Consider the following 24,345-nt stretch of genomic DNA (forward strand, 5'->3'; position numbering starts at 1 on the left):
CTCTGTGGCACTGACCCGCGGAGCAGGGTCCGGAGGGGCTGATTAGTGCGCTGGTGTTACAGTAGAATCCAGGAGGACATGGAGAGCAATCTAGCAATGATTGCAACCCCTCAATCATACTCGCAGTGCCCGGAGGGCAGGGAAGTGGGGTGGTGCAACCCTCCATACAGTATAAACCTTGTAGAAGAAAAAGCATATAGTACGGTAAAAATAATACAATTCGCTTGGTTGAATAATTAATTATGTTTCTTTAAAAATAAAAATATGCTGATTTTAATTTAAAGAAAAACATTATGGTAATGAGAATTGGGAGGTAAAATTGTCCTGAAAACAATGTCAATACTTAATTTCCTTTGTGAAATACATTTTACAATTGTTCTTATGAATTTGGGGAGAAATATTACCCAGACATTTCTTGAAAGTCAAGAAATCTGTCAGGAAAATGTCTAGGTCATATTTCACACGTGAATCTAAATTTTGAAACTTATTTTTAGGACCATATAGATCTAAAAAAAAAAATTTTTTATGTATTACTGTAAAATCATAATTAATAATGAGAATAGTAAATGTAAAACATTAAATGTCGGCTTTTTTATGCTTCCATTTCTTGGCATACAGGGACTCTGACAACAACAACAAAAATCTCCATGTCATATTTCAATCAAAAATAATTTTATTTATTCATTTTCTTATTTCAAAATGTATTTCTTCTTTTTTTATTAAATTTTGCTTGAAGACAATTAATCCCTTTTTTTAGATCCATTAAGATTTTAAAAATTAAAATGTGCTTATTTCAAATTTGTGTTACAGTATTGTTTCACTGTAATGTAAAAAAATACCCTGCAGTAACGTAAACATCAGGATAGTCAGAGCAACTATAAAAATGTATGGTAAATACATTAAATGCGTAATTATCCTAACAATAATACATAGATTAGTCAAGGCAAATTATAAATGTAGGCTTAATTTTTTCTTAATAAAATACATTTACTTATTTGTTTTCTTTATGATATTAGGGTGAAATATGACCCAGACATTCCTTAAGAGGCTTAGAAAGACTCACCCATATAATATTTACCTGGTGGGCATGGTTGGCAGGAAGGCTGGGATGGCAGAGGCTGATAAGTACCAGGCGAACAGATGGCAGGCTTGACGCTGCCATACGGACATGCGTGACCAGACGGACACTGACGGTCTGAACAGACAGATCATAAAGGTAAGAGACAGGCAGTATAAAAATAAACGATGTCTAGACATATTATTGCACCAGTACTAAATAATTCAGACAGCACTAGGGCAACCCTGTAAAGATGCTGTGGCGAGTCACTAAGATAAATGGAAGGAGGAAGCAGACACTGTCTCTCTCTATTTATTAAACCTGCTCAGCACTGTGTACATCCAGTAGCCCAGTTTAACTGATGCCCAGAGGACAATATGGATTTCTGCTTTGTCAGTGTTGCTTCCTACCAGGTTGATGTCCTGTTACAGAACCTGCCGGACAGAAGCTGCCCTCTGGACAGCGGAGCTCTGCAGAGCTCTGACCCCAGTCTGGACAGTAGAATCCAGGGGTACATGGATGACACTCTGTCTCAGACACACCACCACGCTGGCCCAGGAATGAACCTATAATATAGAACAATCAGAGATCACTGATTAAACGCAATTAGAGAGATACTAACAAAATACTGTCAAGCTGGATGTTGATTATTCTTCTGTAAATCAAACTGGAGGTGACAAGTGACATAGTACAAGATTTGCTTTGCTACATAGTCCAAGGAATAGTTAAACCAAAAAAGGAAATTGCCATTATTTACGACGTGCCATTGCTCTTTTTTCAGTGGAAACAAAAGGAGATGAAAATAAAAATTATTGTAATATTGTGAAATATTATTACCATTTGAAAGAAATGTTTTTTATTGCAATATATTTTAAAATATTATTTATTTCTGTGATATCAAAGCTGAATTTTCAGCAGCAATTATTTTATTCTTCAGTGTCACATGATCCTCCATATGGTTTTCTAATTTGCTAATTTGGTGCATTTCTTATAATTGTCAATGTTGAAACGATAGCATATTTTTGTGGAAACCTTGATATATTTTTTTCAGGATTTTTTGATGAATAGAAAGTTCAAAGAACAGCATTTATTTGAAACAGAAATAGAAATCTTTTGCAACATCATAAATCTCTTAACTGTCACTTTTGATCAATTTAATGCATCCTTTCTAAGTAAAAATATTGATTTGCTTGAACAATAGAATATGAAAGCTTGAAAGCATATCGTGGTCAGCAGCCAAAAAGTTCCAAAAAGGACAAAATAGCACAATAAAACTAGTACATACTACTTGTGTGTTATATTCCAAGTCCTCTGATACTATACGATAGCATTGTGTGAGGAACAGACCAAAATCAAGGTCATTTTTTTCACAGAAAATCCTCCATTTTAGAGCTTGAAAACTCCTCGTCACTATATCCTAAGTATTGTATGAAAAAGAGAAGCGTGAACATTATGTTAAACGTCTCCTTTTTGTCCCACAGAAGAAAGAAAATCAGTGAGTTAATGATGTCAGAATTTAAAATTTTAGTTCAAACTCTACCTGGTGGGCAGGGTTCTGGTCGTGCACTGCCAATCGGGCAGTAGTGCCCTGTAGGACAGATATCCCCAATGAACTGAATCTGAGAACGGACATCCTCCGCTATACAAGCCCCAGGTCCTTCACCATCTGAAACAAATTCAACTAATTACCGTTGCAATGCTTAGACTCACTACCATGATCAAACACTGCGGTAAGTGGAGAAAATGACCTGTGTTGTTGTAGTACTGAGGCGTAGGGGTGTGTGATCCTTGAATACAGTAGTATCCAGGACTACAGGGCCCAGAGGGTGAACTCAACCCTGGTTCTGCACAGTACTGTCCTGGTGTGCACGACTGACACATCACTACAGATGCTGCTCCTATTCAAACACCCACAATGTTAGTTCCATTCATCCATATTGAACAGTGCAAGCATGCTACATATGCTGGAAAAAGACCTTCTAATGAGCCAAATGTGCCCAGAGGACAGGGCTCCATATGGCTGGCACCCGGTGGGCAGTAGAAGCCAGCTGTGCATCTTCCTCCCGTGGAATCTCCAACTGGCTCTGAGAGCGAGGCACCCAGGTTGCAAACATAACTGCAAAATCCAAGATATTAGCAAGAGAAAACAGGCCTATATTATTCACCAGGACATTTGAGAGGAATTAACTCACCCTGGAGAACAGTTGCCCGTAGGGGTGTCCAGGCCAGAGGAGCTGCAGTATTTACCAGGGGGGCAGGGGACACACTGATCCTTCCTAGACAGGCCTAACTGGCCATTAAAAGTGCCCACAGGGCAGGGGAAGCTCACTCCGGACTCTGAGCCTGTTCAGAATACAAAGAATAGAGTAAAAAAGGGTTCAAGTGTCCTCATCATGTACTCAGAGTAATTTTGTCAGTACCTGGAGGGCAGTAATATCCCTTAGGACATGGCACAGGTATAGAGGTTCCTTCTGTTACTGTGTCTGAACCAGCACAAAAATATCCAGCCGGACACACAGAACATTCTGCCTATGGATGTGAAGTAGATAAAGTATTTAACTTTAAGCTTTCATTTTATGTTTCTTTTTGTGATATTAAGATTACATTAAAAAGGTCTTGGTAACTTTTTACCATGCCTTCATCACTTATTTTTATATATAGATTATATTGTTTTATTTGCTCCAAACTTATAACTTTTCAATCTTAAAATATGAAATCATACATCATACAAATCTGATACATTATATATCTAAAACTATATTCATTTAAACAAAGTGAAACCATTTTAATGTTTATAAATTTCACATTATGGGGATCACATTATGAAATAAATGTTTTTCTCCAAAACACGTTGGGAACAATTATTTGCCCTCTTTTATTAAATACTTGTTGCAACCTCCTTTTGCCAAGATAACAGCTCTAAGTTTTCTCCTATAATGCCTGATGAGTTTGGAGAACACCTGACAAGAGATCAGAGACCATTCCTCCATACAGAATCTCTCCAGATCCTTCAGTTTCGCTTGGCGCTTCTATAGTTTGTATCAGTAATTTGATGTGCTTTTGTGATTTCTATTTAGCTTTCATTTATTTTCAATTCAGATTTAGTTGTAGTAATTTTACTTTTTCAACTTAAATTTACTTTCAGTTAGTTGCCAAAGCAACACTTCTCATTTTCATTTAAATTTAATTCTTTTATTTCAGCTTTATTTCAATTAATGATTTTTAATACTTTCAACAGCTTTTATTTTAGTTTAACTTAATAAAAAAAAAAACACTAATGGTAATGCTAAAGAGAAACACCTTTTGATGTTACAAATTTTAAGGTGGCATTAAACAATCTCAACTGACCTGCCCCTGGAGGCTCTGGAAAGTCCCAAGGGGGCAGGGGATCTGGTTAGATCTGCCAGGTGGACACATATGTCCAGGTGAGCAGATGTAGTCGGCAGGCTGGCTGGAATTTTGACCATGTGGGCAGTAGTAGCCTATCTGGCACACATGAGAAGGGGAGGAGAGACCCCTACTGGAACAAGCAGATCCTACAAAGAAAATGTCCACAAATCAGTAGAAACAAAATGATCTAAAAGGAAGTCTGAAGTCTCCAAAAGAGGAGCACTGACCTGGAGGGCAGGGCAGACAGTCAGACAGCTTAGTGTTCTGGCTGCTGTTGCTATAGCGGCCTGGTGGACAAGGCTCAGGGGATGAGGACCCTACCGGACAATAGTGTCCTTGAGGACATTTACCACCTGTCCCTCCATCCACGGGTGTGGGGGACACGGCTCCTGAGAGACAAAAGTGTCCAGCAGCACACGGTCCAGACACAGCACTCTGTCCAGGAGACTCGCAGAAGAAACCTGCCAGGTGGAAAGTTTGTAGGAAATTTCACAGCTGAGATTTGACAGACGTTGAAAGAAGCACAAGGGGCTGCAACTGAAAATGGTTTACGCAAATGCTGTGAAGAAATAGGGCAGCGTGACCCTCTGAGAATAAGAGATGAGTAACTCTGAGAAATAACTCGATAGGAGTGCAGTCGCTTGTAGAAATGGTACCTGGAGGGCAGGGAAAACAGTCTTCACGGCTGGTCATCCTTGTATGTGGATTAATAGTCCCTGCTGGACAGGGGTGCTGATTTTGTAGATGGGTGCCCGTCGGGCAATAATGGCCTACTGGGCATTCAATGCCCTCAGAAGAGGAACCATTGGCAGGACAGTAGTAACTGTGAGTGAAAAGAGATATTTACTTCACAATGAATGACTTGATGGTAAAGTATGTCATTGTTGTGGCTCTAGCTCCACCAAACAGAATGCAAAATTAATGACAGGCTTCATGAACACTCCACTGTCTGCTATTGGGCGATCAAACAAATAGCCCCGCCCCCAAACTCACAACAGTGCAACTTTGCTTTTCCAGTGGCCTTGATTCATTTTTCCCATAGGGATTTTTAAAATTTCTTCTTTCTTATAAGCCATGAACCAGATCAATGAGCTACGAGGCCATTCACAACATTACAAACTTAGATTTGAAGCATAAAATTATTTAAAAACCAGACAAAAAGACAAAGGTACAAGACTGTGCACTTAACGGGTTTAATGAGGGAAAGAACTACAATCCCATGAAGCATTGCGAACAACACAGCTGAAATAAAAACGATGGAGAAAAATAAAACCATGCTTGTTTTTTGCAGAATCATGGGTAATGACGTAGTTTTCACCAGGAATTCCACAGTGAAACATGATAATTTACGTTGAAATAATGTGGGCTGATGGCTCTGCACAATCTGGGATAGTAGAAAGTAATTTAACATTGAACCCCCCCCGATACAGTTCACCTTTAAATGTTAACCATTTTTGTAAATGTATAAGTGTATCTACCCCTGGGGACACAGGCTGCAGCTGTCCTGTCGCTCTCTACTGCTGATGGATCCTTCTGGACAGATTTGAGGAGCGCTGGAGCCTCTAGAGCAAAAATAACCTGCGCGGGAGCGGAAAACAGGATGAGGTGGGCCGGTGTGAGGGGAAGGTGGGTGTTTTTAATCTGCCCTGAATTGGGGATCTGTCATTTACCTGTCGGACACGGTCCTCCTCTGTGATCGTTGATTGGGCTGTTGGGGAGTACGGCTCCCTGTTTGCAGTAAAAACCTTCCCAGCATTCTCCGCTGGGTGAAGCCAGCCCAGATATGTCACAATAATGACCAGCAGAACATGACAAACACTCTTCCTATACGAGAAGAGTATCCATGGTCCTTACAGATGTAATAGGACAATAGGACTTGTGTGGTCTCACGCTGTTATAAATTGAGAAATTCCTCTTACCACTTTGATCAGTTTGGTTTTATTACTGAAAGTGCCCTCTGGACAAGGCTGAGGTTGAGTGGTGCCTTGTGGGCAAAAGTGACCCACAGGACAAGGTCCTCCTGCTCCTTGGAGAAAAAAAAACATAATTAAGTTTTATATTCTATTTTATATATATTTATAAAGTCTTCATATAAGGCAAAAACAATGTGATGTTACCTTTTCAAAAACTGTTTCCAGAAATGTATTTTTATATATTTAATTACTAAAAAATTAAATACTGTATTCACATCTTTCATTCAGAATTTTTTTATGTAATAACCCTAAATGATCTAAAATTCTCCAAATCCGTGGATGTAAACCCAGCTACCTGCAGACTGCGTGTGAGGTTGAGGTGAGATGTTCCCATGCACGCAGTAATATCCCTCAGAGCATTCTCCTGTGACAGAGGTGGAGTTCAGAAGAGGGCAGTAGTGTCCTCCATCACATTCCCTACACTCAGAGAGGACACTCAAACCAGAGTCAGGACTGTATGTCCCTGCTGGACAAGGCCTCCAGTCATACCCTGTGCCTTCAGGACAATAGAAACCTACAGGCAGACATAAGATAACAGCTTAAATATGATTGCTGGATTTGGATGAAATCAGTCAGCATGTTTGAGTATTGTCTCTCTCCACTGTGTGGTGCTGTTTACAAATTAATTGAGTTTCTTAGACTTAGACTTAGGAAGTATATCATTTAATTGAGTTTCATTCAAATACTTAGGAAGTAACCTATTGACACTACTTTCACTACTAATCTAGCAGTAAAATAAAATGGATATGTTCGGAATAGCATACTACCATACTATTATTACCATATCTGTTGTAAATAGTATAGTGTATAATATTCTGTATAAAAGCAGAACTGGAACTGAAAGTAATAGCAGCTTTGTAGAGAGAGAGAGCGAGAGATTTATATTAATCATTATTTAATCTTATAGCCAAGTTATTTTAACATAAAACATTAATGCACAGTAACAATTATTATTTACAAATTGATAACTGGATGCCTCGCAAAGAATTAAATAAGCAATGTGATGAGGACAGAAATGTAGCACACTAATGTTAAAACATGAACAGTTGCATAATGCATACTGTTTCACGTACTTTTGTTAAAATGTAGGCAGTATATGCTGTGCAGCATCCAGTAAGCAGAACACTAGTACTCCATTCCGAACATAGCCAACGAGAGACCAAAGCACCAACCAGCTGGGCACAGCAGCCGGGCTCCATCCACACAGTACCAGCCAGCTGTGCAGGGCCAGCACTGAGAGGCTTGAGTGACGGTTACAAAAGTCCCAGGATCACACGGAACAGGATGAGTGGTTCCTGGAGGGCAGTAGTGACCCACTGGACAGATGTGGCCGGAGACCCCATCAGTGGGAGTGGGAGTCTCAGCTTTCTCAGCACAATAAAACCTTTTGGGGGCATATGACGCCATACGTTAAACTGGGCATCTGTGTTGCAACTGTACTGTGCATATTGTTTTGCACATACCCATCTGAGCAGAGTCCACTGGGTTCTTTCAGACCGGTAGAGGCACAGTAAAACCCTCCAGGGCATGACTGGCACTCCTCAGAACTCCTCAGTCCTGTACTATTAGACCACGTTCCCACCGGACAGGGCATAGGACTGCCAGTGCCTATAGTAACACAGGGAGACCTTTAAAACACTTTTATGAATGAAATCACATGAGTAGTGTACCTTAAGTTCAAATATCATACCACTGTAACATGTTCAAAAGTTCTTCACATGCTGTGACATTTAATTTAACAGAATTAGGTAAACAGCAAATAATATGTGTACAAAATATAATGTAAATTACTTTTATAACTTTACTAATACTGTACATTATATTTAATATTTTTTGGCCTTTTTGTGGACAGGATAGTGGAGATTGACAGGAAAGCTTTTGGGTGGAGAGAGAGGAATGGGATCAGCAAAGGACCTTGAGTCGGATTCAAACCCGGGTCGGCCAGAGGCACAGTTGCACCACATATCAGTGCACTAACCACTATGCTATCAGCACCGACATTATGTTGTAGAATTTTTAATTTATGCCGACAAAAGATGTTATTTAGAGACAACAACTTTAGCAAATTTCTCATAAGACAGGATTGATAAAGACTATTTCTGGTAGCTGAAATTTTTTAAACACCTTTAGGACAGTAGTGACCAGCTGGGCATGGGGCCCCTGTAGAGCCATCCATAGGACTGGGTGAATAGGAGCCCTCTCTGCACCAGAAACCAGCCAAACACAGTCCTACAAATACGCATTTGAATACAGGGCTTGTAAAGCAAGAATTTGGGGCATTCGTTTCAGAATTTTTACTGAAATGTCATCAGTCTCACCTGTAGGTTCTTCAAGTCCAACATCTGGACAGTAATGTCCTGACGGACACAACAGACAGTCACTTTGACTGTCCATGAGCTCACGTGGGTTATAGGTGCCGGCAGGGCATGGAAATTGTTTGGCAATACCAGCTCCTTCAGGACAATAATGTCCCTTTGGACAAGGCTGCAGGACGGACATATTTACAGCCCCAAATGTTGCATCGCAATAAAAACCTGGTGTAGGAGAAAGAAAAAAAAACAGGATACAAGCTTCAGTATGAATTTCAGAAATAGAAATGTGGGAGTGTGTCACAGTTTGCTTTAGATAACTGCAGCTTGCCTGATACACAGATTGTACAGTTCGCCTGCTTCTGCTTGTCCTGATATGTCCCAGTCGGACAAAAAATTGGGACAGGGCTTCCTGGGGGACAGTAATGACCGACCAGACATGGCAGAGCTAGGTCATCTGTCTGACCAGGCGGGCACCAGTAACCTACCGAAAAATCACAAGATGTAGAAATTGAAAGATGTAGAAATTGTGTTTAGTGCAGTGATAGTTGTTCTCACCCTCCCTGCAGGGGGCAGTAGGAGCCTGAAGGCCCATGGTAGCACAGTAGTATCCTGCTCTACAGGCCTGACACTTGTCCTTGCTTACAAGGCCCGCTGCTGAGGAGAAAGTCCCCGCTGGACATGGCTGTGGTGCACTGGAGCCCTCGTCTGGGGAAAACGATAGATATTCATGACTAAAACGTATTCGGGAATCTCAACTAAGGCTGGTTTAAGTGACATAAATCTACAATAACCCAATACTTACCACAGTAAGTCCCTGGAGGGCAGATGTTGCCTGTAATGCCATCTATAGGCCTGGAGGAAGTGGCTTCTCTCGTGCAGTAATACCCAGGAGAGCATGGTCCACTCGGCAGGGCTAGACCTGTTTCAGAAGGTCAGGTTATAAGCAAACCGTTTTGCAAAAGCACACAGGGAATTCATTGCTTTGTATTTGGTGATTCCGCACCGGTTGCATTGCAGAAAGCTCCTGGAGGGCAAGGTTGAGGCTCAGAGGTCCCTGATGGACAGTAAAACCCCTCTTGGCATCTGCCCCCAGTGGAGGAAGCAGGGCATAGGCAGTTAGCGTTAGTGTAGTTGTCCAGGTCAAAGGGCTGAGCGTTCCAGGCAGCAGATACACAGAACCATCCTGTGCGATGAAGTCATTGGTTAGAAATTCAAAATGAGTTCAATATTCAGCTGAAAATAGTCTCATTCAGGTGATGTACTAACCAGCTTTACATTTCCCAGACACAGCGGACAGGCGCTCTTTCTCACAGTAGTGGCCTGGAGGACAGGGTAAGCAGCTGTCCAGGCTGTGGGTCATCGGCTCGGGGTTGTAATAGCCTCGTGGGCAGGGGAACTGGGTGGCATGTTTTGTTCCTGTAAACAAAGACCAGCACTGCATAATACTGAGGTGTGGTTTCTCTGATGAAAAGTGCATTTTGTCTAGTGAAGCAGTTAGATATATATTTTTTTTTTCAATATTGTTTTAAGGATAGGAAAAAATCTGCCAGTGCCACAAAATGCACTTCAATACATGTATATGTTGTGACATTATATCTTAATATTACGATTATTTAATATTAGTTATGGTTGATTTTAAAATATATACTATTTTATACTTTTTTGTCTAAATAAATTGAAAATAAAACATTAAAAAAGGCCATCACAACATTATAATGTACATAATGAAAAGTTTGATGGCTAAAAAATATTAATAGAAATATGCTAATGGCATTTAACAGTGTTATAAATTATTAAGTGTTTTAATGTACAAATACAATACCGTTCAAAAGTTTGGGGTCTTTTTAATGTTTTTGAAAGAAGACTCTTATGCTCATCCAGGCTGCATTTATTTGATCAGTTGAAACATTAATATTGTTAACAATTATTACAATTTAAAATGTAATTTATTCCTGTGATGGTAAAGTAGAAATTTCAGCATCATTACTCATAGTGTGCTATTACTCAGTGTTCAGTGTCACATGATCCTTCAGAATTCATTCTAATGCTGATTTTCTGCTCAAGAAACATTTCTTATTATTATCAATGTTGAAAACAGTTGCGCTGCTTAATATTTTTGTGGAAACCATCATATATTTTTCAGGACTATTTGATGAATAGAAAGGTCACAAGAATAGCATTTATTTGAAATAGAAATATTTTGTAACATTATAAATATCTTTACTTATACTTTACTGAAAGTATTAATTTAGTTTAAAAAAATCTTACTGAACACAATTTTTTTTAACGTTGGTGTAGATATACAATATCAGCATCCTTTGACTATATATATATATATATATATATATATATATACATAGATATATAGATATATATATACCAATAAAATAAAATGAAAATAAAAACATGAATAAGAAATTTAATATTTATTGTTAATAGTTAAGGTATCTATCGATAAAATGTGCAACCATATTTAATATTGACCTTATCTGGTGAATTTGTTTTAACGACTAATACTATTTGACTAATATTGTTAGAATTTTTTTTTTTTGTATTGTAAGCAATAGTTTATATATCATTTTGTCTCTTACCATCAGGGCAGTAGAATCCAGGAGGGCAGGGGTACAGAGTGTATTTGCTGGTACTCTCTGGGCAATAGTATCCAGCGTGGCAGGGACTGCACTTAATCTGTCCTGTCAGGTTGGTATAAGTGCCTGCAGGGCAGGGAACAGGCACGGCACTGCCAGTGGGGCAGAAGTGCGCTTGAGGACAGAGACCACCTTCAGAATCAGAACCTGTACCAACCATAACACCACAGTCAATAGTGGAATACAAACAGACAATGAGCTAATGACGCTATCAAATTAACAAAAATGGTTGGATGGTCGCACCAGTGGATGACGATGCCCCGGCAGGGCAGTAGAACCCCTCTCGGCAGGGTCCAGATGGTCTACTCAAGCCCACCGAACCGCAAAACTGCCCAGCAGGACACACAGTGCACCCCGATTTCTTAGTGACATAAAGACTATAAAGACAAAAAAAGGAATCTGTTTATCTGTTCATTCACTCATATTAGTATGGTATGACCATTTGACCCTGTAATACAGTACCTGTTTGAAAAGGTGCCAAGTGGGCAGGGTAAAGGAAGGCTGGTGCCCTCGGGACAGTAATGACCCACAGGACACGGCCCACCCACCCCAGTGCTAATATTTGAATCAGGATTCTTGAAGTTTATGCCTGCAAAAGTCAAGAGAACCATAACCACAACTGCTTAGATGCTATGATTCAAAACAGAACGAGGTCACTAATTATTAAAAAGCAAGATGTCGACATAACTGGACATACCTGTGAGGCAAAAATACCCAGCCTGGCAGGGACCAGTAGGTTCAACTAGTCCCCAATCTTCACAGTACATTCCTTAAAATGATAGGTGTGTATGATGAACATAATACTACACCAATGCTATTAAAACTGCCAAAGGTGTAAGTAAAGCAGGGGCACTGCTCTCACCAGCTGAGCACAGTAAACACTGCTCTACTTGGCTTTGTCCTGCTTTAGGGCTGTATGTGCCTGGAGGGCAAGGGAGGATGTCCTCCACTGTGCCCCCCAGACAGTAATGTCCTTCTGGACACAATTGGAGCTCCTCCCCCTCCAGACACAGCCATCCAGTGGGACAGTCACTGCATTCTGCAGCACCTGCGTTCAGACACATTAACAATATAATGATCACAACTTACTTTATTATGCTTTGAGTTGACATTGTGAATGAGTTGACATGTGTATGAGCTGGCAGGGACCAGTTGAAGGCAAAGAACAGAAAAGATGAAAAGTATGTACTGCACTGGCGATGGTAAAGTATATAATTCAACGTTTTTCTGGATACATCATAAAATTGTGTCTAAGAACACAAAACTAATACCCTATGATAACACAACGGGTTGTGATAACCCAAAAAGCATGCTTGGATGCATACTTCAAAAAGCAAAACTCTTTTAACATACCTTTTTCAAAGTACTAAGGTTTGAAGCACAGTAATCCTAATCTTGCATTCTTGATACACCATCAGATTACAAATTACATTGTGAAGAAGTATGTACTGCACTGGTAAATAACATACTATAAATGCGTCCCAATTTGCATACTTATCCTTCCTAAACAGTATTCGAAAGTAAAATTAGTATATCCCAGATCGTAGTATGTTGAAATAAGATACCCGGATGGTCTACTTTTTTCTGGTTTCAATCCAAAGTGCAGATCCATGAATAACGGCTAATATTGCCCACAATCCATTCCGCGTTTGACGAGGATTCGATTAGAACTACAAACATGAGTTTAAAAAGTGTTAAAAACAACAAACATGGCGCATGTACGAGTCTGACAGTTAAGTAGAGAGGTTTAGATAAAGGTGTTTGAGTGATTAATAATCAGTATCTAACCTGACTTAAAGATATTTATTAATTGTTCTCCACATTATATTTCACCTGCAACAACACTGTGAACTTTTTTAAAGATACCTTTTTTTTCAATATCTTTTAAATGTATCATTATGCAAACTCATTCGGAGTTCTCCTCATGAAAGACCCACAACTGGGAGATCAACATGTTACTACATTTCTCTCCGATACGGTAGGAAATTCAATTAAATTGAATGTGGAGGATTTTAACTGTGATGGTTGACAGAGCAGTTTAAACTGTGACAGAATGCATGTAACCAAGCGACAGAGTGGTACAAAAGCTTGCCTGTACACTGCTACACACTCAAAAGTATGTACTTTTTCTTCACAAAAACAGTACATACTTTTAGTATAAGTAGGTGAATTGGGACGCAGCATATGTTTTTTTGTACTATAATTTAATGAAATTGATTATACCCCATCAGAGAAGAAAGGAACCAATTATAGAACTCAAGTAATTCTGGAAAGTATTAACTCAAAAAGCATGCATGGAAGGATGCAAACCTCAAAAATCAAAGTACTTTTGACACAACTTTTGATGTACTATGATTTTAAAACACATTGATTGATCCCAATCTTCTGTTATACTACATAGAATGCATAATATGTTAATTGGAATTCAAACTTTCGCAAATTATACTAAAACCACCATTAAAGGAATGTTTGATGGTTTCACAGATCTCTGGTTATAGGAAAATGTATAAAAGTATACCTGTTAAGAATGTAAAGTAAATGTATACCTGTGGTATTTGAATGTGTTCCATCAGGGCAGTGTAGAGGCGATGTACAACCCTGTGGACAGTAATACCGTGCCGGACACCTGTTTCCTGTTGCCCCATCGTCAGGCATGGCCGTTTTAGCACCACCTGCACAATAAAACCCTACATGACAGAACAGTAGAGAACTCAGTTTTAAAAACTAAAGTCAGTAATATGGAGGGATTGTGATATGAGATTATGAATTTGTACCTGGAGCACATATTCCGGTGGGCTGAATGAGGCCAGAGCTGTTGCAGAAGTATCCAGAAGGGCAGAGCCAACAGGATGACACAGTCTGGGACCCCAATGCATTACTCCAGGTTCCAGGAGGACAGGGGTACTCATGAGGGTGTCTGGTGCCAGCTGGACAGTAATAACCCATGGGGCATATGTCGCCATACCTGGAGCTAATCTGTAAGAAAAAAAATAATTGGATCATTGAGCTCGATATGAATCCCACTGATTAACATGAGTGATAGATAGTATGTTGTTACCGGAGTGGCAGTGTGGGATCCACCAGTGCAGTAAAAACCAGGCTCACATGGTCCTTGAGGAGCAGTTAGTCCAGGAGAGTGGCAGTACTGACCAGCATCACATGGGCCGCAGTGCTGCAGATCCTCCGCTCCTGAACTTGCAGTGTATGTACCCTTCATATAATGAAAAAAAGGAATACTCCATCACAGGAATAAATTACAATTAAAATGTATTAAAATAGAAAACAGTTATTTTACATTGTAATAATGTTTCACAATATTACTGTATTTTTAATCAAATAAATGTAGCCTTGGTGAGCATAAAAGACTTTCAAAAGCATTATAAAATTCTAAAATTGTATATTAGATGGAATATGAAGCTTCATACTCACAGGAGGGCATAGGTGAGCAATTAAGGAGCCAGCAGGGCAGAAGTGTCCAGGTGGGCACAGGGGCTGCTGGGATAGGCCTGTCCTGTTGCAAAGTCTTCCAGATTGGCACTCAATGCAAGAGTTGTAGCCTCTTCCCTGATGGAAAAGAAGTAAAACTCAATTAAATTAAAATGTTACTTGGTGTAAATTCTCTATTGCCGTGGCTTACTGGTTGGAAAGTTCCCATTGGGCACGGTTCAGCCCTCACAGCTCCTTCCAAAGAGTAGTGTCCCTCCTCAGCTTCATGTTGGACTGGTGTGGCTGAACCTCCACTGCAGTAATAACCCGCAGAGCACGGACCAGAAGGGGATGTAGAGTTTGTTCCTAAACAATAATAACTGAGAGAGCAACAAAAAAATCCATAAGAACTGGAATTCAAGATTTAAGAAGATAGTTTCAAGGGATAGTCCGCCAAAAACCTGTGTGACTTTCTGTCTCGTGTGGAGCATAAAAGAAGATATTTTGAGAAATGTCTCAATGAGGTCCAGTGTTGTTCGGTTCCCAACGTTCTTCAAAATCTCTTGTTTTGTGTTCCACAGAAAAAAAATTCAGATTTGGAACAAATTGAGAAAGTAAATAGTGACAGAAATTCTTTTTTTGGTTGAACTATCCCTTTAAGAAAGAGAATTGAATGTTTATTTATAACGTGCACAGTTTTGCAGTCATACCCTGGAGGACAGCGGACGCACTGCTCTGCATGTTGGAGACCAGTGCTATTGCTGTATGTTCCTGAAGGGCACGGCTGTGGGTGAACTGAGCTCGGTGGGCAGAAACTTCCAGCAGGACACACACCCCCTTTTTGGCCATCAGGAGGAATCTGTCAAGATAAAATAAAAATTAATTGATTATTTAAAAAATCAAAAGCAAATTAAAATAAAATAAAAAATTGTAATAATCTTACAGGACTTCTAGATCCCTGTCTACAATAGAATCCTCCTTCACAGTCCCCCGTGGGCTCAGATTTGCCCAGTCCTGTGCAGTATTTCCCACCACTACATGGGGTGCACTGTGATGCTTTACTCAGGGCTGGCCGGGATCCATACGTGCCCTCTTCACATGGCTCTGGGACTGAGCTCCCCTCAGTACAGTAGAAACCCTGAATACCAAAGCAAAGGAAATGCACTTTAGATACATACAAACTGAATTTTCAGCATCATTACTCCAGTCTTCAGTGTCACATGATCCATTTCCTTTAGAAATCAGTGTAATCTTCTGATTTGGTGCTCAACAAACATTTCTTATATTATAAATGTTCAAAACAGTTGTACTGCTTAATAATTTTGTGGAAACCAGGATTTTTTTCAGTATTTATTGAATAAAAAATTCATCTTTTTAATAAAAAGCACAGCATTTAAAGGTGCAGTCTGTAAGAATGGCAACTAGTGGCCGAAATAGGTACTGCAGTCCATTCAAAATATCGGAGATTGTCGCTCCTCAGACTGGACGGTGCTCACGCGGGTTGCCAGTTTGAGCACACGCAACAGGAACGTGCGCAATGGACAATGAAAATTAGCAAATTGGCAATGTGCAGTATCACAGACCAAAACAAAAACAAACATTCCAGCCTGGAAACGCACATTTCAAAGTAAAATAACGAGTATGTGAACTTAGCATTTTTCCTCAATATATGCAAACATATTATGGTATTTTTATGCTTTAGGAGAGTGAAAAAGTAACATACAGCACCTTTAATAATTTATTGCACATGATAAATGTATTTACTGTCACTTTTGGTCTATTTGTTTTTAATATTCATTATTTATTTATTTCAGAAGAAAAAAATCTATTAGACAGTAAAGTAAAAATGTTATAGCATGCCAACTTTTACATTTACATTTTAATACTGTGAAGCTGCTTTGATACAACCTATGTTGTGAAAAGCGCTATATAAATAAACTTGACTTGACTTGACTTGATTTACCTGTGGACAGACTGTAGGAAAGTGTGTGGCCAGAGTAGGACAGTAGTGACCAGGAGGACATTCCACACAAGCTTCTCCTCCATGGCCATACAAGTCATTCCTGAAGAAGCCGGACTGACATGGAAACGAGTTTGGATGTCCGGTACCAAGAGGACAGAAGTATCCATCAGGACAGTTTCCTGTCTGATAGGAATAATATACATGTTAAAGGGATAGTTCACACAAATCCAACTCTTTTTCCATACAGTGAAAGAGGATGGGAACCCTACACAGCCATGGTCACATTCAGTTACATTTTATGCACAAAAAAAGAGCAGCTTGGACATTCTTCTAGATAACTCCTTTTGTATTCAGGGAACAGTGTCAACTTGTGTAAAAGTTAAACATGACGGTTCATGCAAGTCAATGAGATGAATCAATGTAACTCCACAACAACTGCATAAATGTATCCACTACCCATTCAGAAACGTCCAGGTGCGTCTAAAAGTTGCAACCTCTTGAAGTGAGATTATTTGCGTGTTTTGTTATTGTATTTGTTATCGGGGCGCAGCAGCTCATTTGCATTTAAAGGGACACACAAAAAAACGGCACGTTTTTGCTCACACCCAAAAAGGGGCAAATTTGACAAGCTATAATAAATGATTTGGGGGGTATTTTGAGCTGAAATTTCACAGACACATTCTGGGGACACCATAGATTTATATTACATCGTGTGAAAAGGGGCATAATATGTCACCTTTAAATGTAATGCATTACTATATTGTATTACTTGCTAAAAAGTAACTAATTGCGGTAGTAACTTTTCATGAAAATTAATCCGTTATGTTACTTTTGTGTTACTTTTTCTCACCTGGGCTGGGATTGCTTGTTTGTTTTATAATAACAAAACAAGAAAGTTATATTTTTGGCAAATGTAAAGGAACTTTCACATCAAAAGTGAATTGAATAAACCTCAGGCTGAAGGAAATGGAAATTCACGCCTGTACAGTAGAGGGTACAGCTCAAACAAACCTTTCAGCTGTGCTGCTATTCTGGATTGCAGAAGAATAAGACACAGATGAAAGTTCGAAACTTTTACTTCAACAATAAAAACAAAACAAAACAAAAACACAAATGTAATGTTTAACTAAAGTCATTTTTGCTTATTAGTATGGCTGAATTGGATCATCGAAAATCAACAGCAAAGACATTAATAAAGTGAGATTAATTACATAAATGCCCAGGCTTAAGCCTAGTCCCAGACTAAAATTAATGTGTGTGCTGTCTTAACTGAAAGAAACTTACACAGAATCATAGTTTTGTCTGAAGATGCACACCAGTAATGTTATTCTCTAAAGCAAGTTTATAAAAGCTACTTAAATGTCTTAATTTAACTAAGGCCTAATCCTGGTTTAATCTTAGCCCTGTCTGTGAAACCAGACCATCATGCAATTATCCCTTTAATATACTAAATAATCAACAAACAGGTTTCAACGGTTTATACAAAAACTACAAGGAAGCCATACTGGTTCAATAATGGGATCTTCCTGGGAATTCTCTGTGTAGCAGTATTTTCCCTCCGGACACCTTGTGCAGTCTGAAGGGTCACGTAGACCTGGCTGTTGACTGTAGGTCCCTTTGGGGCACGGAACAGGATTAGGATCCTGATAAGGACGTAAATAATAGAAAAGAAAATAATTGCTATGTTTCATGCCATTTATCATCTGACATGATGATCGACGATGGTTGTAATGTTTCTGACCCTTGAAATGATACTTACAACACTTCCACCGGGACAGTAAAAGCCGATTGGGCAGAAGACCGCTGAGCGCTGGGGTTCTCGATCCATGCCTTGAGAGCAGAGGAAACCCGGAGGGCAGACCATTACTCTGAGCATGGCTTCCTCACTGGTGGTCTCATCGCTGCAGTAGTGACCCGGCAAACATGGAAGACACTCCTCTGATCCCTCATCCTAAGGAAAAAGTGCAAGACAGAGAACCAGAAGAGAGGGAGATGGATAAATGAAATGATGTATTTATTTGTTACAGTAAGACAACATGCATTAGATTACAATGAGCTGTCCAGCTTACAGAAAAACTTCCTGTTCCACAAACTTTTGGACTGACTGTGGCCGGATGAGGACAGAAGTAGCCGGCAGGACACACAGAACAATCTTCTGCTCTCCGTCCCCCTTTTATCTGACGAAATGTTGCCCTGGACACACAGGGAAAGTAAAATCCACTGAAGTCTTAGCCAGCTTTATTTCAGCCAAATGGGACTGTTACTCACGGTGGACAGGAAGTGGGTTTGGATGTACCCTCCTTACAGTAATAGCCTTCTGGACAGACCAGACAGTCCTCTTTTCCACCATTACCTATCTTTGTGCTGTAGGTGCCTGGAGGGCATGGGTGCTGTGAGCCATATAATGTACCTGTAGAGATACACACACACAGTATGGGTGAATACCAAACGTCATTTTTGCACCCTTAAAGGGAACGCCATTTGTAGGGGCATCCCAAAAGAAATTGAACAACTAAATCCCTTCACGAAGGGCCCTTCCACAAGGGAACATGTGATGGTCACTTCAAGGAAGTAATTTAATTGTTTTATGGTCATGTGACCCAGGGTGACAAGTCCATGTCCACAATTTATTTAAAATCTAGAGATAGTGGGAGTTAGAGTTAATGTATAAACAGAATTATTCAAATAGATTTTTTGTGATACTTTACACACATTTTTGTCATGCATTTCATATTGTTTAAATGTTTTTAGAGCTTTATGTGTTTAATGCTTAACTTATAAAATTAACAGATCGGGAACACACACACATATAAAGCATATTTTGAAAAACTTCATTATAAATGTACATGTACTTTTATATATACATAACGTAATAACAGTAATAATATTATTATTAATATTATTTTAAATATTTTGGTTAAAGTTCAGCTAAATGTTTTATTGTCCTTCTAGTTCTAACTTTACATGGCCCTCTCACATCAAGAATTCTAATGAAATGCATATCATGAAAAAAAAAAAAAACTCCAAAAGTGATTGATTATTTTAATGGCTGACTATTTGAATAATTTCAAAGGTAATAATTATTTGAATGGCTTTGCAATGAATCAAATATATTTATATGACACTGTTCATATGTTCCTGTAGGCCAAACTTAAAATGAATGTTTTTCTTCAAAGTGGAAGAACATTCAGATATTCACAAAGCTTTAATACCTTCAGGGCAGTAGTGCCCAGAGTTGCATCTTCCAGATGGACCGCCCACTCCTGCTAAACAGTACCAGCCTTTTGGGCATGGCCGGCACTCGCGCTCCGACTCCAGTCCACTTTGATCATTCCAGGTACCAGCGGGACACTTGTGCTGAGTGGGGAACATAGTGCCCGCAGGACAGTAATGCCCAGGAAAGCAAAAGAGTGGAGGCCTCTGGACACCACCCGTGCCTGTAAAGGCGAAAGTTGTTAAATAGTTAAAAATTAAAGGTAAATAAAACTTGTAAATGTATAGTACATGACATCCAGCTCTGAATGTACCTCTAAGACAGGCATAACGTGCAGGACACCGCTGGCACTGGGAGAGGTCAGTGAGGTCTGTGCGGTTACTAAGGGTACCCGGAGGGCAAGCACTGGATGGGTCGTTTGGTCGGGTAGAACCTGGTGGACACACAAACCTGAAAAAACAAACACAGAGATGTTTTGGACAGAAAAAAGATGTTCAAATCCTGCTGAACAGCTTTCAACCAGCTCTTATCAGCCAAAGATCCCAGCCTGACCAGACCTTTAAAGGGGTGGTTGATTATGATTTCAGTTTTTTAACTTTAGTTAGTGTGTAATGTTGCTGTTTGAGCATAAACAACATCTACAAAGTTAGGACGCTCAAAGTTCAAAGCAAAAGGAGATATTTGCTTTTTAAAAAATTGCTTTTTAAAGACTACAACAAACGGCTGGTAGGGACTACACGACATTCCTCCAGGGTTAGTGACATCACCAACCCTAGAATTTACATAAACCCCGCCCCCTGAACACGATTCATAGATTATCAAGACAGAATATGCTAATCAATGACTAGAAGATAACTACACATAAACTACATAAATTCATCAACTAAACATTCAGAAATGCCCTTTAGCTTTTTACATGTGTCACTTCTTGAGTCTCTCCATCATTTTCTGAATCCGATTTGAACATAAAAGACTAAAAGTTTTTGAAATTTTCAGTGCATGTGTGTGTGAGTGCAAGCTGTTGAAGCTTCGCCCTCGGTGCGGGAGCAGCAGCTCATTTGCATTTAAAGGAACAGACACAAAAAAAATAAAAAATATTTAACTTGCTATATAAAAATGTCTGTGGGGTATTTTGAGCTAAAACTTCACATACACACTCTGGAGACATCAAAGACTTATTTTACATCTTGTGAAAAGGACATTATACCACCCCTTTAAATCAAGTACCTGCCCAAAACATTAAAAAAACAACATACCAGACTGGCCTGACAAGTCTGAGAAACAAGCTTAGACTGTTTTTGTTTTTTTATTCTCGAGTACGAAAGACACTAACCCTGGCATACAATCCACATCAGGAAACTTCAGTGCAACTTGTGTGCATGATTTGCCCGGGTAGCAAGGCCTGCAGTCTGCCAGAGCATCCTGCCCCTCCAGAGGGTTAAAGGTGCCAGGCTGACAAGGCATAGGGTCACTTGTTCCCTCTGGACAATAGAAGCCCGGTGGACACTTTAAACAGTCCTTTACACCTAGGATGAAAATAGAGACAAATATCAACCCAACAGCAGATTTAATTGTATGTGCTTTAATAAGATTGAAGATTTTGAGAAAGAAATCTTACTCAGCGCCCCCTGATGAGGGGTGAAGGTCCCTTGTGGGCATAAGATCTCACTGAGTGTACCTGCTGGGCAGTACCTCCCACGGGCACAAAGCAAACCTGGACCTGCAGAACCTAAAATCAAGGATGGTTTAAAGTGTTCTGTCCTTTAGTCAATGTCTATTAGCTTTTGAGGATAGAGTACTCTTAGAAGTTCACTCTCAACTTTTATTCTATATATATATATATATATATATATATATATATATATATATATATATATATATATACACACACACACATGTACACACATACATTGTGTATACACACACACTATATACAGTATAATGACTAGAGATCAGTTACTGTATACAAACAGCACTTAAATACAATACCTTTTAGATTAATCTAAGTTTAGTACAACAATAAACTAAACCGAAATGGTGATGTGTTTTAGCATATGAGGAAAAAATTGCAAACAAATTTTCCATATTCTCTGCACCCCTGAACCACATCACACACTCTCTACAGCACTTTTCAGTCAGGAAACAGCTGATGGCAGGAAACGGTTCAACAGCAGTCGTTCTTGTGGGTTTAGTAAAATAAAAGTTACATTGTACTATGATTTTTTGCTAAACGCACTCAAAACATTTAAGTAATTAGACTGTTTCTACAAAAAGAGTATTTCTATGGAAACACAGATCACAGATAATATAATGACAACAAAAAACAAAAGAAAATGTATAGTATGCGTGTGTATAAATGTGTGTGTATAATAAATGCGAGTGTATAATAAATGCATACGTGTGTATAAACGTGAACATCTATAAGTGTGTTATGGGTTCATGCCCTAACCTGTGGGACAGTAGCGACCCTCTGCACACCTCTTGCAAGCTGCCCTACTTGTCTGACCCAGTTGTCCTCCTGCAGTTCCAGCGGGGCAAGGTGACCCATGCGGCACACCCGTGCCCTCCTCACAGTAATACCCTTGTGGGCACAGAAACTGAGAGCTCGGCCTCCGAGAGGTGCCCTCCAAACAATAAAATCCTGGGAAGAACAAAACATTTCCAGCTATTATCATGCATATTCCAATTATTCATTATACAACATCTAGTTCTGGTCCTCGAGTTTGTCTCTTTGTATCACTCCACTTTTCTGTTTGCGTGTTCCAGACAGAATATCAATCTGTGTGTTAGTGGTGGGGATTTTACAGTGTCTCTTTCTGCAAGTTACATCATTACACCAGTAGGTGGCGACAAGTGACTGTCTTTATGAGTGAGTCATTGAATTCAACCAACCAATTCTTAAAAACACTCAGAATCACTTAATTCAGCAACGAAACAGCACAGGGACATGTAACAGTTCATTATGCTTTGACTTTGTTTGGAACTACTTTAGCTGGTGGAGCAAAAACAGATTAAATAATGTTCACATTAGTGAAATTTCACTGGGAAAAAAAGTCCATTGTCTATTGTCAGTCGTATGGTGAGGTATGAAGCATTGCTCACATAGAAGCCACATCAACGCAGCGATTTCACGTGAAAAACCTGTTGCAAAAAAAACATGCGAAATTCCTGATCGCACAGATTCTGATTAGAATCACTGTATTGCACTCGTGAGTTTTCGCCGCAGAAGGTTAAATGTGAGCTCACCTTAAAGGTACATTCATGCAATGTTATATTGCTTAACTGTCACATTAGCAAATAGATCTTCAGGTAAAATGAAAACTGAGATCACTAAAAATAAGTAAAGCTGTAGGACAATATTAGTACCTGCAGGACAGATTGCACAGTCCCTTTCTCTCTGTAGCCCCTCCTTTGGTCCATAGGTTCCTGCCGGACACTGTATCGCAATATTTGCAACACAGTAATGTCCTGCAAAAAAAAACATTAACACTCAAAATTGTGGTATTGAATGTGAAAAGCACGCAGCCCAACCTGAAATACTGCCTCACCTGCAGGACACACAACACAGTCTGATCTTTCTCCGTCTCTGTGTGTCCCAGGAGGACAGGAGATAAGCTGTCTTGACCTCTGACCAAGATGAGACTGTCCCCTTGACCAGACCGGAGTCACTGTACTCCTGTAGGCTGAGGAACCATTGCATTTTTTACACTCAGTCTGGCCCGGCATGTATGAATAATGGCCCACGGGACAAGGAAGAGGCGCAGACATCTTTTTGTACGGACAGTGGCTTCCTTAAAGAGAAAATTGTATATATTTTAAAGGGATATACAAGGAATTATGTGTCTGTAAGTGTGTGTGCCTGTTGTGACATTGATGTGCGTGTTTATTTTGGCTTTAGCAGGTGCAAGTAAGACATCAATTGCATGTGAATTAAACATGGGAGTCCATGTTTACCTGTGGGACACAGGTGACATTGAGCACTGCACAGAGTGGAGTAGTAGCCTTCAGCACAGTCAACACACTCCGTCTGGTTAAAGTTTGGCTCTTCTCCAGGGCCACACTAAATGGTAAAACAAACAAATAAAAATGGTTTATGGTACAAAGATGAAATGTAAGATTACAAATATGGTAATTCACATCAGTTTGTACCCACCTTCATTTGAAAGCCCTCTATGCAAACAAAGCCAAAGGGGCATGGCAGGCACTGGGTTAGCCCCTCTGGAGAATACTGTCCTGAGAGACATGCTGTAAGGTTGCCTGATGCACTGTCACAGGAGAAACCAGCCGGACAAAGCTTGCATTCCACACGGTCTTCTGTGCTAACCAAACCTGGGACACAGGGCTTTAAAAGACACCAACAAT

At 39.6% G+C, this 24,345-nt stretch overlaps 1 long non-coding RNA gene across 1 annotated transcript; it reads right to left on the reverse strand.

The window, feature by feature from the left end:
* Positions 1 to 121: 121 nt before the first annotated feature.
* LOC307166937 lies at positions 122 to 1,551 on the reverse strand. Its single transcript, XR_013822712.1, has 3 exons — positions 1,468 to 1,551; positions 1,079 to 1,195; positions 122 to 177 (listed from the first exon to the last, which is right to left on the reverse strand). It is a non-coding gene; the product is annotated as an uncharacterized lncRNA (long non-coding RNA).
* Between the last annotated feature and the right edge of the window lie 22,794 nt (positions 1,552 to 24,345).

Source organism: Squalius cephalus (assembly GCF_949319135.1).
Source record: "Squalius cephalus genome assembly, chromosome: 11".
Taxonomy (NCBI): domain Eukaryota; kingdom Metazoa; phylum Chordata; class Actinopteri; order Cypriniformes; family Leuciscidae; genus Squalius; species Squalius cephalus.